This window comes from Octopus bimaculoides, chromosome 4 (genome assembly GCF_046866305.1).
Source record: "Octopus bimaculoides isolate indiv1 chromosome 4, ASM4686630v1, whole genome shotgun sequence".
NCBI classification, from domain to species: domain Eukaryota; kingdom Metazoa; phylum Mollusca; class Cephalopoda; order Octopoda; family Octopodidae; genus Octopus; species Octopus bimaculoides.
Genome location: NC_142931.1, coordinates 108311485 through 108325503, shown reverse-complemented (window position 1 = coordinate 108325503; position 14019 = coordinate 108311485).

The following is a 14019-nucleotide window of genomic DNA, read 5'->3' as shown; positions in this document are numbered from 1 at the left end:
TATAATCTTTTCTCGACTTGACTATATATATGTATATAAATGTGTGTGCGTTTGTGTGTGTCTATGTGTGCGTGTGTGCGTTTGTGTGTGTGTGTGTGTGTGTGTGTGTGTATGTGTGTGTGTGTGTGTGAATATGTGCGTATGAAGCGAAGACTTCTCTTCCATATCTATTCTGGATAAGTTCAGTCGCATTCGAACACAAACATGCTAATCGCTATTGTGTACGTAACAAACTTCTCATTTTCATGACGATAAATCGTTCATAACATACTCGACTCTTTGGTGCACAAGATTCCGGAACGAGATCCCGAAAATAGTGTGTCGAATGTTGTGTCTTGTCAGCCAGAAGCACCCAAATTTTGAAATGATGAAGAGCAGAAGGTCTCGTTTGTAATTTCAGTGAACAATTGTTCGCTGATTAGAGTTGGTATCTGACAACCGATAATAAATCATTATTTGCATTAAGAATAGCGATTTATAATCAGTTAGCAGATATCTGCACAAATATGAAATATCAGCACTGATATCAGATACAAGCAAAGATATCAGTTATCAGCACAGATATCAAATATCAGCTGCGATTAGATAACATTTTGTTCCTTGAAATTATGAGCAAAGCCACCGGCTCTTGTTTAAGGGACAAAAGTCCTGATAAGAAATATGTTCAAATACTGTTGTTCCAAAATTTTTGTACCAATGAGTCGTGTGTGTTGTCATAAAAAGGTTAAATTATTCTAGTGTGGCGTACAAAACAGCGATTAACATATTTGCGTTCGAATCTTCCAGGAGTTAAGTATAGATATGCATGTCATCATTTGAGATCAACATTTGAGATTTTCAATAGCCCCATTAAGAATGTTTTTTCAATTAGAAATTTTTAGGAACTACTAAAAGCTCTTAAGTAGTATTCAACAAAAATTCATTTTTTGTTCATCGTTTTCATAAAAATTGGCACTCTATAATTCATTGATAAAGACACCACAAAGCTGGTCTTCTGGAAATTTCAAAAAAGGAAAGTTCAGTTGTTACCATTATGGTAGGGTTCAGGCTTAGAGGAGTGATATTTTCGGAAGAGTGGGGTACTCTTCCAAATTAAATTTTTTACTTGGTGGGGTAGCATACCATATAAAAAATTCTTCTTGATAAGCGACTACATAGCCCTTACTGAAAACATTTCAATGGGGTTATTGAATTTTAATTATCTTTTGCTAGGAGTTAGCCTAAAATTTGAGTTAATTTTTTAATTATAGAGCAGCTAATAAAAGCTATTGTTTTTAGTTTTTATATATCAATATATGTTTTAAATTTTAAATATAGATGCAATATTTTAAGTATAAATATGTTTGTCCAGTACTTTTCCAGGTGTTAACTTGTCCTATAATTTTCCAGGTTTAATAACTTAAGAATATTAATTTCCACCTGTCCGCATTTTTCATTGTAACCCACTTTTTTTCCAGGCAATGCAATTAAAAACTAAAAAATAGTGACAATTAATAATTCATAATTTTACTTACTGATTTAGATCTTTCAATAATAATTCAGGATATGCTGTTATTTCTAGCATATGAAGTGTTTCCAAATAGGCTTTACTCTTATAGCAGCGGAGAAAAGGAGAAAGAGAGAAGAAATCTTACTTTGATGCAAGGGAGACAAATGTGTATATTTTATTCAAAATAATCATTCGATTAAGCATCACATACATTTTTTTGTCACTTTTTACCTCTTAGCTTTTTTCTACAGAATTTTATTGCATAAAATTAGCAGTTTTAGATTCCTCTCATTTTGATTTATTTTCTGAGCATAAATAAAATATAGATTGTTTTTAAATCAAGGAAGATTTTGATGTCAAAATGGATTGGAGGCGTTACTTACTTTTTTCGGTACTTTTGGCATCAGAAATTCATTATATTAAAGATTCATTTGATAAAATTGACATTTTTAGATTTCTCTCGTTTTGATCTATCATTGAAGATTAAAATAAAATATAATTTGCTTTTAAAATTAGAAAGTTACTTTGATTCAATGTCGATTTTTCGCCTTACTCTCCCATTTGGGCCTCACATACTTTAACGTGACTTTTTACACTGAACCAAATTTCAATATTTTTATACCAAAATGTAGCTTGCGGGGCGACTATTATAGAACTATTAAGAGTTTGGTTGAGAAATGAGTTTGGTTGAGAAATTAACAATTTGGTTATGAAATGAGTTAGTGACAAAGCTTTGAAGAGACTGCAGCTGAGTAAATGTCGCCCTTAAGAATATTATTCAACCATTACCGTGGAACATCTAAAGACTTACACATTTTGTTTTAAATCAGTTTGCACTGTTTGGAAATTAGTGCTCTAATTAAAAAAAGAAATTAGCACATTGATGTATATTTCGAAACCATGACTTCTTGCAGCTTTAGTTAATTCAAAATACAATGCGGGGTCATTATGATGTGATTGACCTAGTCGCAGAAGAATGAAAGACAAAGTCAAATTTAAGACTGAATTTGATGGCCATTTTCATGGTTATGTACGGTCACTGTTAGCTGAGTGCTGTCCACATTCATCCCCACCAAAATGAAAGTGCAATCAACGTGAGAATCTTGTTGTTGTTGTTGTTGTTGTTCTTCTTCTTCTTCTTCTTCTCACGGCTTGCTACAAATTGCAACCAACTCCAATTCATATCACCCTCCATCACCACCACCACAGCCATCTTAATAAAATGACTTATTTTATATTGTATTATTTTATTCCATTCTAATCGGGTAAATGTGGGAAAGTAACTTCTGGAATGCTTTTGATCATAGCAATGACGATGACGGCGATGACGACGACGACGCCAATTCAGTCAAATTACTTTCCATGTTACATCATGAGAGATTTTGAAACAAAACCACACAGTTACTCGTTTCATTGAACCAATATTTGGCAATTTTCCATCGAGAAAGTGTTTCAATTTTGATTCAAGATAGATACAAACAGTTGTGTACGCTTCCATTATATTATATACAATAATATATTATTTATTATCAAGCAATGTAATCTTAATTTTCTACATTTGAGAATTTTGGATTCAGACTCTGTCTGAAAAACTAATTTAATTAAAGCCTAACTTCATACTGATCTTACCTGATATATCTCATTGTTTCAGCTTTCTATCCCCCTCCTCCTACCCTCCTACCTATCCTCCTCCCTGCGTTCTTCTTCTTCTTCTTCTTCTTCTTCTTCTTCTTCTTCTTCTTCTTCTTCTTCTTCTTCTTCTTCTTCTTCTTCTTCTTCTTCTTCTTCTTCTTCTTCGTCTTCTTCTTCGTCTCGTCGCATTTTCAAGTAAATATCTGATGCACCAGTAGATATACATCCCTATTTCTGAAACCTGTGTGTGTGTGTGTGTGTGTGTGTGTGTGTGTGTGTGTGTGTGTGTGTGTGTGTGTGTGAGTAAATGTGCGTGTGTGTATGAGTTTGTTTTTTGCATGTATACGCGCACGCATGTACATAACACTATCTCTTCTGAGTGGAAAAAAATGTGCATATAGTATAGATCACTGTTCCCAACCTTTTTCAGCCCAGGGACCATTTTTTACTTGATAAAAATTTTTAGGGACCACTTCCACTTTTACTTAATGCTGTTCTACTTTCACACTAAAATATTTAATGAAAAGACAAAATAGTCTATTTACACTTTAAAAGTTATTTTAGCAAACAAAAGATAAAATCTAAAATTTATTTTAGTAAACAAAGATAAACACAAGATATCAAAATCATTTTTCATAAAGTCGTTCATTTTTAGTCCATTCGGCTAGTGACTAGCTTGATATTGGTGTTTCTGCCACAAGATATCATAATCAATTTTAAAGGAACTATTCTAGTCTTAGTCTGATTGTTCATCTGCTGTTGACATCTAATTTATTTCTTTTTCTACTTAAAATATCTACATGTGGTAGGAAAAGAAATGATGCTTGCTTCTACATGTCGAAAAATATTTGGGTTTGATTCCTTTATCGATATGTAAGCAAAGACACCTTTTTCAACTCATCTTCTCAGTTTCATATTCTCTTTCAATTCCAACAACATTTCAGCCAACTCAAAATTTTCATCTCCTGGCTCATAATTTTCTAGGTCTACAAACCAGAGTGGATAATCCATCTTAAATAAATCCTTGTATCTTTTTTTAAAGTCTACTTGAAGGCCTTCAAGATGGGCAGCGCATGCAGCGATGAATTCTGATATAAGAACAGTGGTGTTAAAATTCTGAAATGATGCCAAATTTTTTTCAAACTGTTTTTTTCCAAAGTTTTAATTTCCCCATATACCCTTTTATCTTCTGAGGACAGCTCTAAGTTAAGCAGATTCACTGTTTTAAAAATATCACTCAAGTAGAATATTTTTGATTTAAACTCAGAAAGTCTTTACAAAATCTTCTTAGCTGTATCAGTTTGCTTCTTGGAGTTGTAGCGAGTCATCTGACTCTTGAACATGAGAAAGTTGATTAATGGTTCCCAGAAATTCACTAGTCTTTCAAGGTTCAAACCTTTTGACAACCGTCTTACTTTTGTGTGAAGCAATAGGGTCTTAAAATCTTCATCTTCACAGAATTGCATAAAAAAATCTATTATACACTGAGTTTGATTTGACAAAGTTAATTGCATGTATGGCAGTGTTGAGTGCTTCTTCCATGTGTCTTCCAATATTCTTAGCAACCAAATGCTGTCCGTGGATAATGCAATGTATATTAAAAAAATGTTAAGAGCAACTGATTTCATTCTAGAAACAAAGCCTTTCACTTTTCCAGTCATGGCTGCAGCTCCATCTGATGCAATTTTGATTAAATTAGTCAATGGAATATTATTATCATTAAAATACTGCATTATTTTATTGAATATATCTTCTACAAAAGTAGTTTCAGACAAAATTTTAATGAATGACATTTCCTCCCTCATATCATCTCCTTCGTGGATGAATCTGACATAGACCAGAAGGATAACTTGGTTATGAATTGTGCTATCATCAACCTGGATAGACAAATTTGTCTTTTAGAGAATTTCCACAATCTTCTCCTCAACAAAATTAGATATTTCATCCTGTCTTCATGTAATTGTGTTATTTGAAAGTGGAATTGTACTCAGAATAGATGCAGCATTTTTACCCAGAACCTCATCTGCACAAGCTATCATAGAAGGCTTGACAAGTTTCTCACCATAAATCTGAGGTGCTGCAACCTTGACAATAATTTCAAAGACCAAATCACTTGGTTTCAGTGTCTTTGCCTTTTCAGTATTTATCTTGTTTATAAAGTCGAGTAGTTTGATTGGCTGTATTTTCTTTTTATTCTTAAAATATTCCCTACCATTACCAACAGATGATAGATGCCTTAATTTCTGGTGCTGTTCCAGCATAACTTTCTTTATGGAATGATTTGTCATGAGGGCATCACATTCAAGACACAGGTTTTGAGTCTACAGATACAAAACCAAGCATGATACAATCTTCCTTGTAGTCCCTCAGTTTTGCCTTTTTAGCAGTTGGTTCAGACATTATTACAACTGATCTTAAAAAATAAAAGTAATAAATACTTTATTTCTGTAAATTATTTACATTATTTACATTCGACAGAGATTTGTCATCTTGTTTGTTGTTAACACAACGTTTCGGCTGATATAATTATGATAATAATAACAATAATAATAACATCGAAAAACACGTTAGGAATGAGAACCCAGGTTCAAAATTTCCCCAAGACACCTGAAGAAGGCTGGAGGGTATATCAACCGAAACGTTATGTTAAGAACAAACAAGATGAGGACAAATACCATCGAATGTAAATAATGTAAATAATGTACATAATTCCTCATCTCTTAAATATAGAACTGTATTATCTAATCGGTACGGAGCCAACATTAGACTTCAATGGAGACATATACAGAAAACCATCAAAAACTAGCTAATACCACCTGGCTTGAATATAATGAAACCAGTCGATTCATATAAAGCTAGAAGAGTAGCGGAAAGTGCAGGACATACCCTCGTCCGTGAGAGGATCCATTATAACCGTTGGAAAAAAAAACATCAACTAAATAACGAAATCAAAGAGAGGTTATCTTCATTACTTAGGAAAATAACCAGAGATGATGATGGAAAGAGAATCCAACAAGATCTGGAAAAGTCGTGACATGCCAGATTGAGAAGTTTATGAAACTCAAAAGTCACAGAATGAAGAAGTCGAGCTCTGAGAACGATGTAATCGACTGACCACGTCCTTCCAAATTCCAGGCATATAGTAGAAAATATTATCGTATGCGTGCAAGCCTTTGCGTCTATGTTTGTCCCCCCCACCATCAGTGCTTGACAACCGGTATTGGTGTGTTTATGTCCCCGTAACTTAGCGGTTCGGAAAAAATGGTTGACAGAATAAGTTCTAGACTTCAAAAATAAGTCCTAGAAACAATTTGTTCGACTAAACGCCTTCAAGGCGGTGCTCCAGCATGGCTGCAGTCAACTGACTCAAACAAAAGAATAAAAGGATGAAAGAATTATTATTGTTGCCGTTGGTGTTAAGGCGGCGAGCTGGCCGAATTATTAGCACACCGGGCAATTTGCTTAGCGACATTTCGTCCGAGTTCAAACTCCACCGATGTTGATTTTGCTGTTCATCGTTTCGAGGTCGATAAATTAAATACCAGTGAAACATTGTAGTCGATGCAACCGACTAGTCCCAACCCCAACATTTCAGGTTGTGTACCTTCAGTAGAAAGGATTATTATTATTGTTGTTGCTATCGTTATCTTTTCAATAAGTTTTTCTTATGCTGCCAGTACACCTTATTTGTCTGAGGCGTGTAAAACTTTGGTTTGTGGGGAATTGTATTTGTACACCGCATCATCGTGTTTGATTTCTTGTAGGATTTGTATTCTTTATTACTTTTATTATTATTTTTCCTCTTCTGTAGAGTATTTGCAATGTAAAGTACTACTATTTTGGGAAGTCATTTTGTTTTGTATATTTTGTACTGTTAGTGTCGTGTTTTAGCGTCGAAGAATGTTTGCGAAGAGCATTTACTGTATGTATGTAGTGTTATGGTATGCGTAAAATGTAAACTGTTGTTATAACGCTGGGTATCAATTATGTATGGGTATATACTGTGATATACTGCTGATTGAGGATTATGCATAGTGTGTGTGATGTTATATCGGTTGGTGATAATTTTATAATATTAGTCGCTACATTGATTTGTTGTTTATTGTATAAGGAACTGGCGTGTAATGATTCAATTACACTAATGAATTGGACGTATTTGGTGTTGGTCGTGAGCTGTGCTTGGGAGAGGTTATCTTTTGTACTGTGTGTTACGTTGTAACACTCGTATGGTTAAGCCACATTTATTCTGCTTACACTTTTATTGATGAAATCTAGTGCTCGTTTTACATTTGACGAGCTTTCTACTATTCTCTACCCAACTTAAGACGTTCTTACTTTCAGAAGCAATTAAGATATCTATCATATTACAGACATTTTAGTTCAGTTATATCTGGATACAGATCAATTAAATCTGGATACAGATCACCTGCCCTGACATAAATTACAGACCTTTTCAGTCTTAGAGCACTCCTTTGTATGCAATTTTTAATGTACTGCTGAGTACCATAACGATAATGATCGCCCGTTGTACTATTAGCTTTTCCTTCTTTCTTTCTGGTCTATTGGACATGTTAATTCGATTGCGTTTTCTCCATATTTTTTCCTAGTATGCTCAAGTTTTCTTTGATGATGATGATGTATCTTTCAGTTTATAATCTTTTAAAATTTCTGATGCTGATTTCTAATTTCACTCTAAACTGGCAGTTAGCTCAGTCGTTGTTACGTTCGAGTTGTGTTCTCTGCAAACAGAAGCTTATCTTCGTTTCTTTCTTGTTTGTAGCTATTTGCACTCGTTTCCCTTTATTCTTCACAAGATACATTAGTTAGTCTACTGTTAGTATTTTATGCTTCAAGGAAAATATAATATGTGCGAATCGAATCTCGAGTGGTGTTTTGTTTAATACAGTGATTTATTTGGTTTCCTTGTCTAGTCTTAGTAAATAACAGTTTCTAGGCGAAAATATTATAACTTAGCCCTTTCTACTATAGGCACAATGCCTGCAATTTTAGTCAGGAGGGATTGAAGATTCCTCACTGCTCAACTGGTACTTATGTCATCGACCGTGAAAGGATAGAAATGGATAAAAAGGCAAATTCGACCTCGGTGGAATGTCATCTCAGAACGTAAAGCCGGATGAAAGGCCACTAAGCATTTTGCTTCGCGTGCTAACGATTCTTCCAGCTCTTCGCCTTACAACTTTTAACTTAATATTTAAAAGCATATGCGCCTTTGCAGTATCCCTTCTGATCTTTTGTTTCTTTGTTCAGGTAAATATTTATTAAATAAGTTCCCAACACTGTCTGTACTTATTAAACGTGCAAACCATATATATGAAACTACAAACTTTTTTTTCTTTTTTTCTTTTGCTTTCCAGATGCTATTCCTCACGATTGTTCATCTGATATGCTTGTTATTTGTAAACTTATCTTATATCAATATGGCTTCTGTGCCAAAACGCCGCTATGAAATACTTCTAAGTTATCTGCTGATGGCGTTGCATTGTTTTCTGTCGTTTTCTACCTAGTTCTTCATAGAATCGCTTGTTTTATCCGGATAATTTATTTTCATTTACTGCAGACTTAGTGGGGTTCAGTTCCATTGTGTTTATTTCTGGGAAAACTGTCTGGATATTTTCTAATAAAAATAATTTTCCTGCAGAATTACTAAAGATATTTGATCTCAAACACGTTTTCCATTGCATTTACTTAATATTCATTTCGTTTTTCTGTGTAATACTTCCTATTCCAGTATATTCTTTTAGCCTTATACTTTTGTGAGTGGTTCCTTCAGTTTCTCAGCCAGCACGTAAGTATATGAACGAATATAGAAATGTTCAATAACAGGGCATTTTTAACTCCGAGTATTATATTTATATATATAAGAACAGTTTATTGATTTTTGATTACATGGCACGAAATCACTTTTGGTTAAAAGCAGAAAAGTATAGTATATCAATACTTCTTATTTAATCGATTGCAGAAAGATAAAAGTGAAACTAAACCAAGGTGGAATTTGACCTAAAAATATGAAGGATAAGGTATTTAGCGTTACGAATAAAATACATTACGCAGTAATAACAAGCCTTATCTTCACAATAAACTAGTAATGTTTATCTAAATACGATATTCCTGTATCAAGATACATTTTCACATATATATATGCCTTCACATGTACCACATGCACACACACGCACGCACACACACACACACACACATATACACACACACACACGCACACACACACACACCAAACACACATATATAAGATGTTTATTATACAATTGAAACTAAAAAGTAGTTTGTTATATGTGCATTAAATAACTATTACTATGACATTAGTTATAGGCTATAAATCTCCAGCTTAATAGTTGTAGGTTAAAAGCCTATTACTTACAAGCTGTTAGTTTATAACCAATAAATCGTATACACATATAAATATTGGGAACAAATACTTCAATTAAATATAAAGGAAATCAACACTATCATCGTTATCAACATCAAGATCGCAATATACAATGGCAGGTGTCTTTGAGGCAATCCAAGACTACATTCTATAGATACTAAGGCAAAATGATCAAAATGATTTTTGGTTTTAATATGTAAATGCCAAATTCTAAATTGTCATCACATAATCAGTTAATATTTGAATTGATATTGATCTATACTGATTTATGACTATACAGAATAGCTTTAAAACATTTTGATCGACTATCAAACGCTATCTTTATGAACTTACCTGACATTTAATATATTTCTTTCGTTCTAACATATATAGATGAATAAATTTAAGGAATGCTAAGCTAATTTCTTGTTTGTACGAAATTGTGTATCATGCCGTGAAATATATATGTACGATATATAGTATTATGCATCTCCAATATTATTTGCCATAAATATTTGTCATCTAAATTTCTCACTATTTCTTAGATCCAACTGATTATAACCAAACTTTAAATACTGAAACAGATTCAATTCACAACCAGCTTATGATTAATTAATTCTTCTCTGGAGATGATATGAAATATGAATTAAATACATCGGATCGCAGTTATGACTTCTGACCTGTTCTCGACTTCCAACATGACTTCGCAATGCACAAGCCATAAATAAATATGGTAAAATTATTGTTTTCATATGAAAGCTAAGCATTAACATTGGATATCAAGTCAATTATTTCGAAATCAAGTTTCTTTTCTGAAAGACCGTAACGTGTCCTCTCTCTACCATACACATCTTGCTAATGCTGATACGGTTTCAAAGAATGGGTTATTAATTAGTTTATAAATTAGAATTTTAAAGTCTTGTTTGTCTTTGCATCTTTTCCTGTAAGTCGTTCAGCAAAAATTAACTAAATAAATAAAAATCAACAACAACATGATTCTATTTTGTGCATCCACCGTATTCTTTTCTCTCACTGCTACGCCTTTTTTTCTTCACTGAATCATTTTTCTTTATACCATGCATGGATTGTTTTCCATCGTAAAATTTTTGCACATAAAATAACTTTAATTACCTCCTAAGCTTTCACTCTATTTCTTCGTATTTAGCATTTTCCATACCAAAAAATAAAACAACAATCACTCTCCAACTCAGAAAATTATGTTTCATTCTCCGGAATGTTATTGCAAACAAGTGCTAATATATTTTGTAATCAAACAAACGGTTTTTACCTAAATTTTATTTCAACAAAATAAATCTGTTTCAATTGAAAGGAAGAAAATGTCCAATAGCACACTTTAAAATCACGAAATGTAATTTTTATTGAATGAAGGCAGATGTGATTGTCATAATGAACGTTAATATAACAGAAATTATCCAGTTTCTCTCCCAAATTTCCTCCTTGCTGTGTCAATTATCTCATTTAAGTGATGCCTAGAGATCGTATTTTCATCCCACCACATCCGTTGTAGGTTATTTTACTGTGGTTAACATGCCTAAAAATGTCGATTGTCATTTGAGAAATAGCAACTAGATTCTGGTTATTAATAATCTTTCCTTCAAGGAAAAGACAATTTCCGCAGTTCCATGCCAATGATATTTTAAGAGATTGTACATGCACACACACACACACAGACACACACGCGCGCCTCTGTGTGTGTGAGCGTACGTAGTCAGTGCTTACCACAATGATTTTGTCTGATATGGAATTTTACGAAATATGCAACCAACTAAATATAAAAAATGTAGACGCAATATTTCGTATATTTCCATTATCTCTTAATGTCTTGAGTCTTGTGATGTAACTACAATAGAGAACTTTTTATCATATCCACTCCAGTACATATGTTAGTAAACTAAATCTTTCAACTATCATTGTTTATCGAGTAGAAGGGATGCATGCTGGGTGTAAAGGGACAGAACTAGACGCATATTTTTCACATCAACATACACAGACATACAAATGCGAATGCACGTATTGATCATAAGCATACACTTACACACGCACGCACACACACGAACACACACACACGCACGCACACACACGTACACACACACATGTAAAAAGACAACAAGCTTCCACACAATTTCGGGCAACCAAATTCCGTTTAGATAGCATTGGTTAACACAAAGCACAGTAGAAGATATTTACCTAAAGTAACGATCAGTAGAAGCTACCTCGAAAGCAGATGGCTTCAAATAGAGACGCTAATTAGTGCATGTTGTTTAAATATACATACATACAAACATACATTACATACATACTAAAATGGATCTTGACCCTTAGACATCTACCCTCCACCCCAACATGCTTTTCGTCCTTATCGTCATCGTTGCCAGCATCTTTACCCGTGATGTCGTCGTCACCGTCGACGTCACACCCACCATCATCTACATCTTCTTCATCTTCATCATGGTCGTCTTTATCATCTTCATTGTTGTCATCATCTTCTCTTCATTCTTCTACCTCCTCCTTTCCCTCCACTTCCCCAACCCCAATCCCTTTACTCACTCCGCCTCCGCCGCACTAAGATTCCCCGTCTACCATCCCAACAACCCTCGCCGCCCTCCCCCACACAAACCTGAACTCAACAATAAACTAGCTAGACCCAATCCATATTTAACATATTAGATAAACGCTCTTCCTCATCACGCAAACTTACTAGATACCAACTCCTTACCTTCCAAAGCTTAAGAGCCAAAAACTTCTTCTTCCTACATTCTGATAAAAAGAAAGAATCTTACGTCATAGATGAACTCAACTATAACTAGCTATCGAACACCTCAACGACACCACATTATACGAAAAGATTAATAACATCACACCAAAAAAAATCTGGAGTCCATTATCAACACCAGCTGGACCGACATTTGTAACCAAAGGAAACCCTCTAAGAAGACTAGACTTGACTACATATCCAAAAACACTACCCTTCCATCCTTATATCATCTAATAAAAACCTACAAACCCGGACCTAAGCTTAGAATTAGACCCATAGTATTCTGAATTAATCGTCCTTTGTATAAGATTTCTTGGATTTTTCTAAACTTCTCAAGCCTTTATTACACGCATTTCCCGGACACGTCAGTAGTTCCCACGAAATCTTCAAAGACTCAAAGATATCGACCCCTCCATACTCAAAACTTGCAAATACTATTTCAATTTAGACGTAGTTTCCTTTACGCATCCGTACCTGCCCTCCCGGCTGTCGATAACCTTACAGACCACATCACAGCCTTCATATTCTTATATTCCGCCCCACATACTCTTACTCCTTACCTGTCTCTTCATCTCCTTTTCCTTCCACGATACCCTCTTCCTCTCCATCTTCCCTTTCGTTTTCTCCCACCTCTCTATCCATCCATCTCCAGCTCTTCGGCCTCATACTCTCGGACATGTGATTTACAAACAGACTTCTGGCCTATCAATGGGATCAAACCTTTCACGACTGCTAGCCATCACCTTTCATGAATAGGTTAGAACGCACAGCACTCAACACCTGCCACACATACATATTCTTCTCAAGATATGTTGATGCTATCCTCATCGCGTCCTCCAAGGCCGAGGCCATTAACATACACCGGACCTTGAATAACACCGACATACACATAAAATTCGAGATCGAACATCCAGATAAGTCCGGATCCCTTTCACTGCTTGACTTTCAACGCAGGATCACAGATGAAGGCTCCATATTTACTAACTTCTATAGAAAAGCTGCTAATAGAAAACTTTCATCCACTGCCAATCAACCCTACCCACCAGAACCAAAGCAGTATACATGAGAAACGAGATTGCACGAATAAGCAACAAATGCAGCGAAGTGATTGACAGTGTCACCAACAACAAGCAATTCCTCAGAGACCTAACCTTGAATGGCTATCCACCATCTTTAGCCAAACAACAGCACCTAAAGAACATCCGAGCCAATAAACCCGGAAGGACCCTCATACTCCCAAGTCCGGTAAATTCTTCCTAAAGCTACCACGTTTTGATGAAAGATCTATTGCTGCGATAAAACATGCAGTCCGCAGAGAGGGACTCGACATTCAAATAATACACCCTGGTCCAGCCCTGAGAAAAGTTCTAAATACGGACAACACCTTTCATAACATCGAGGAGTGCACATTATCAAATTGCCTCATCAAGGACACCAAAATGAGCCAGAGGACCTATGTTTTATACAAAGTCAGCCGCGGCAAATGTGGTACATCCTACATAGGATGCATAAAAAGAAAACTATACATACGCATAAAAGAACACATGCAGACAGACACTTCCGTGAAGAAACATCTACGGAAATGCCAGGCCCGAGAGTTCACAGTGCACCTCAGTGCAACACAGCACAACAGGCACAACAGAGGCAACCTAAGAATCTCCGAAGCCATATTAATACAACAGGAGCCCACTATCAACAACAAAAGAGAGTTACATGAAGCTAGTTGGTTCCTATAACAAC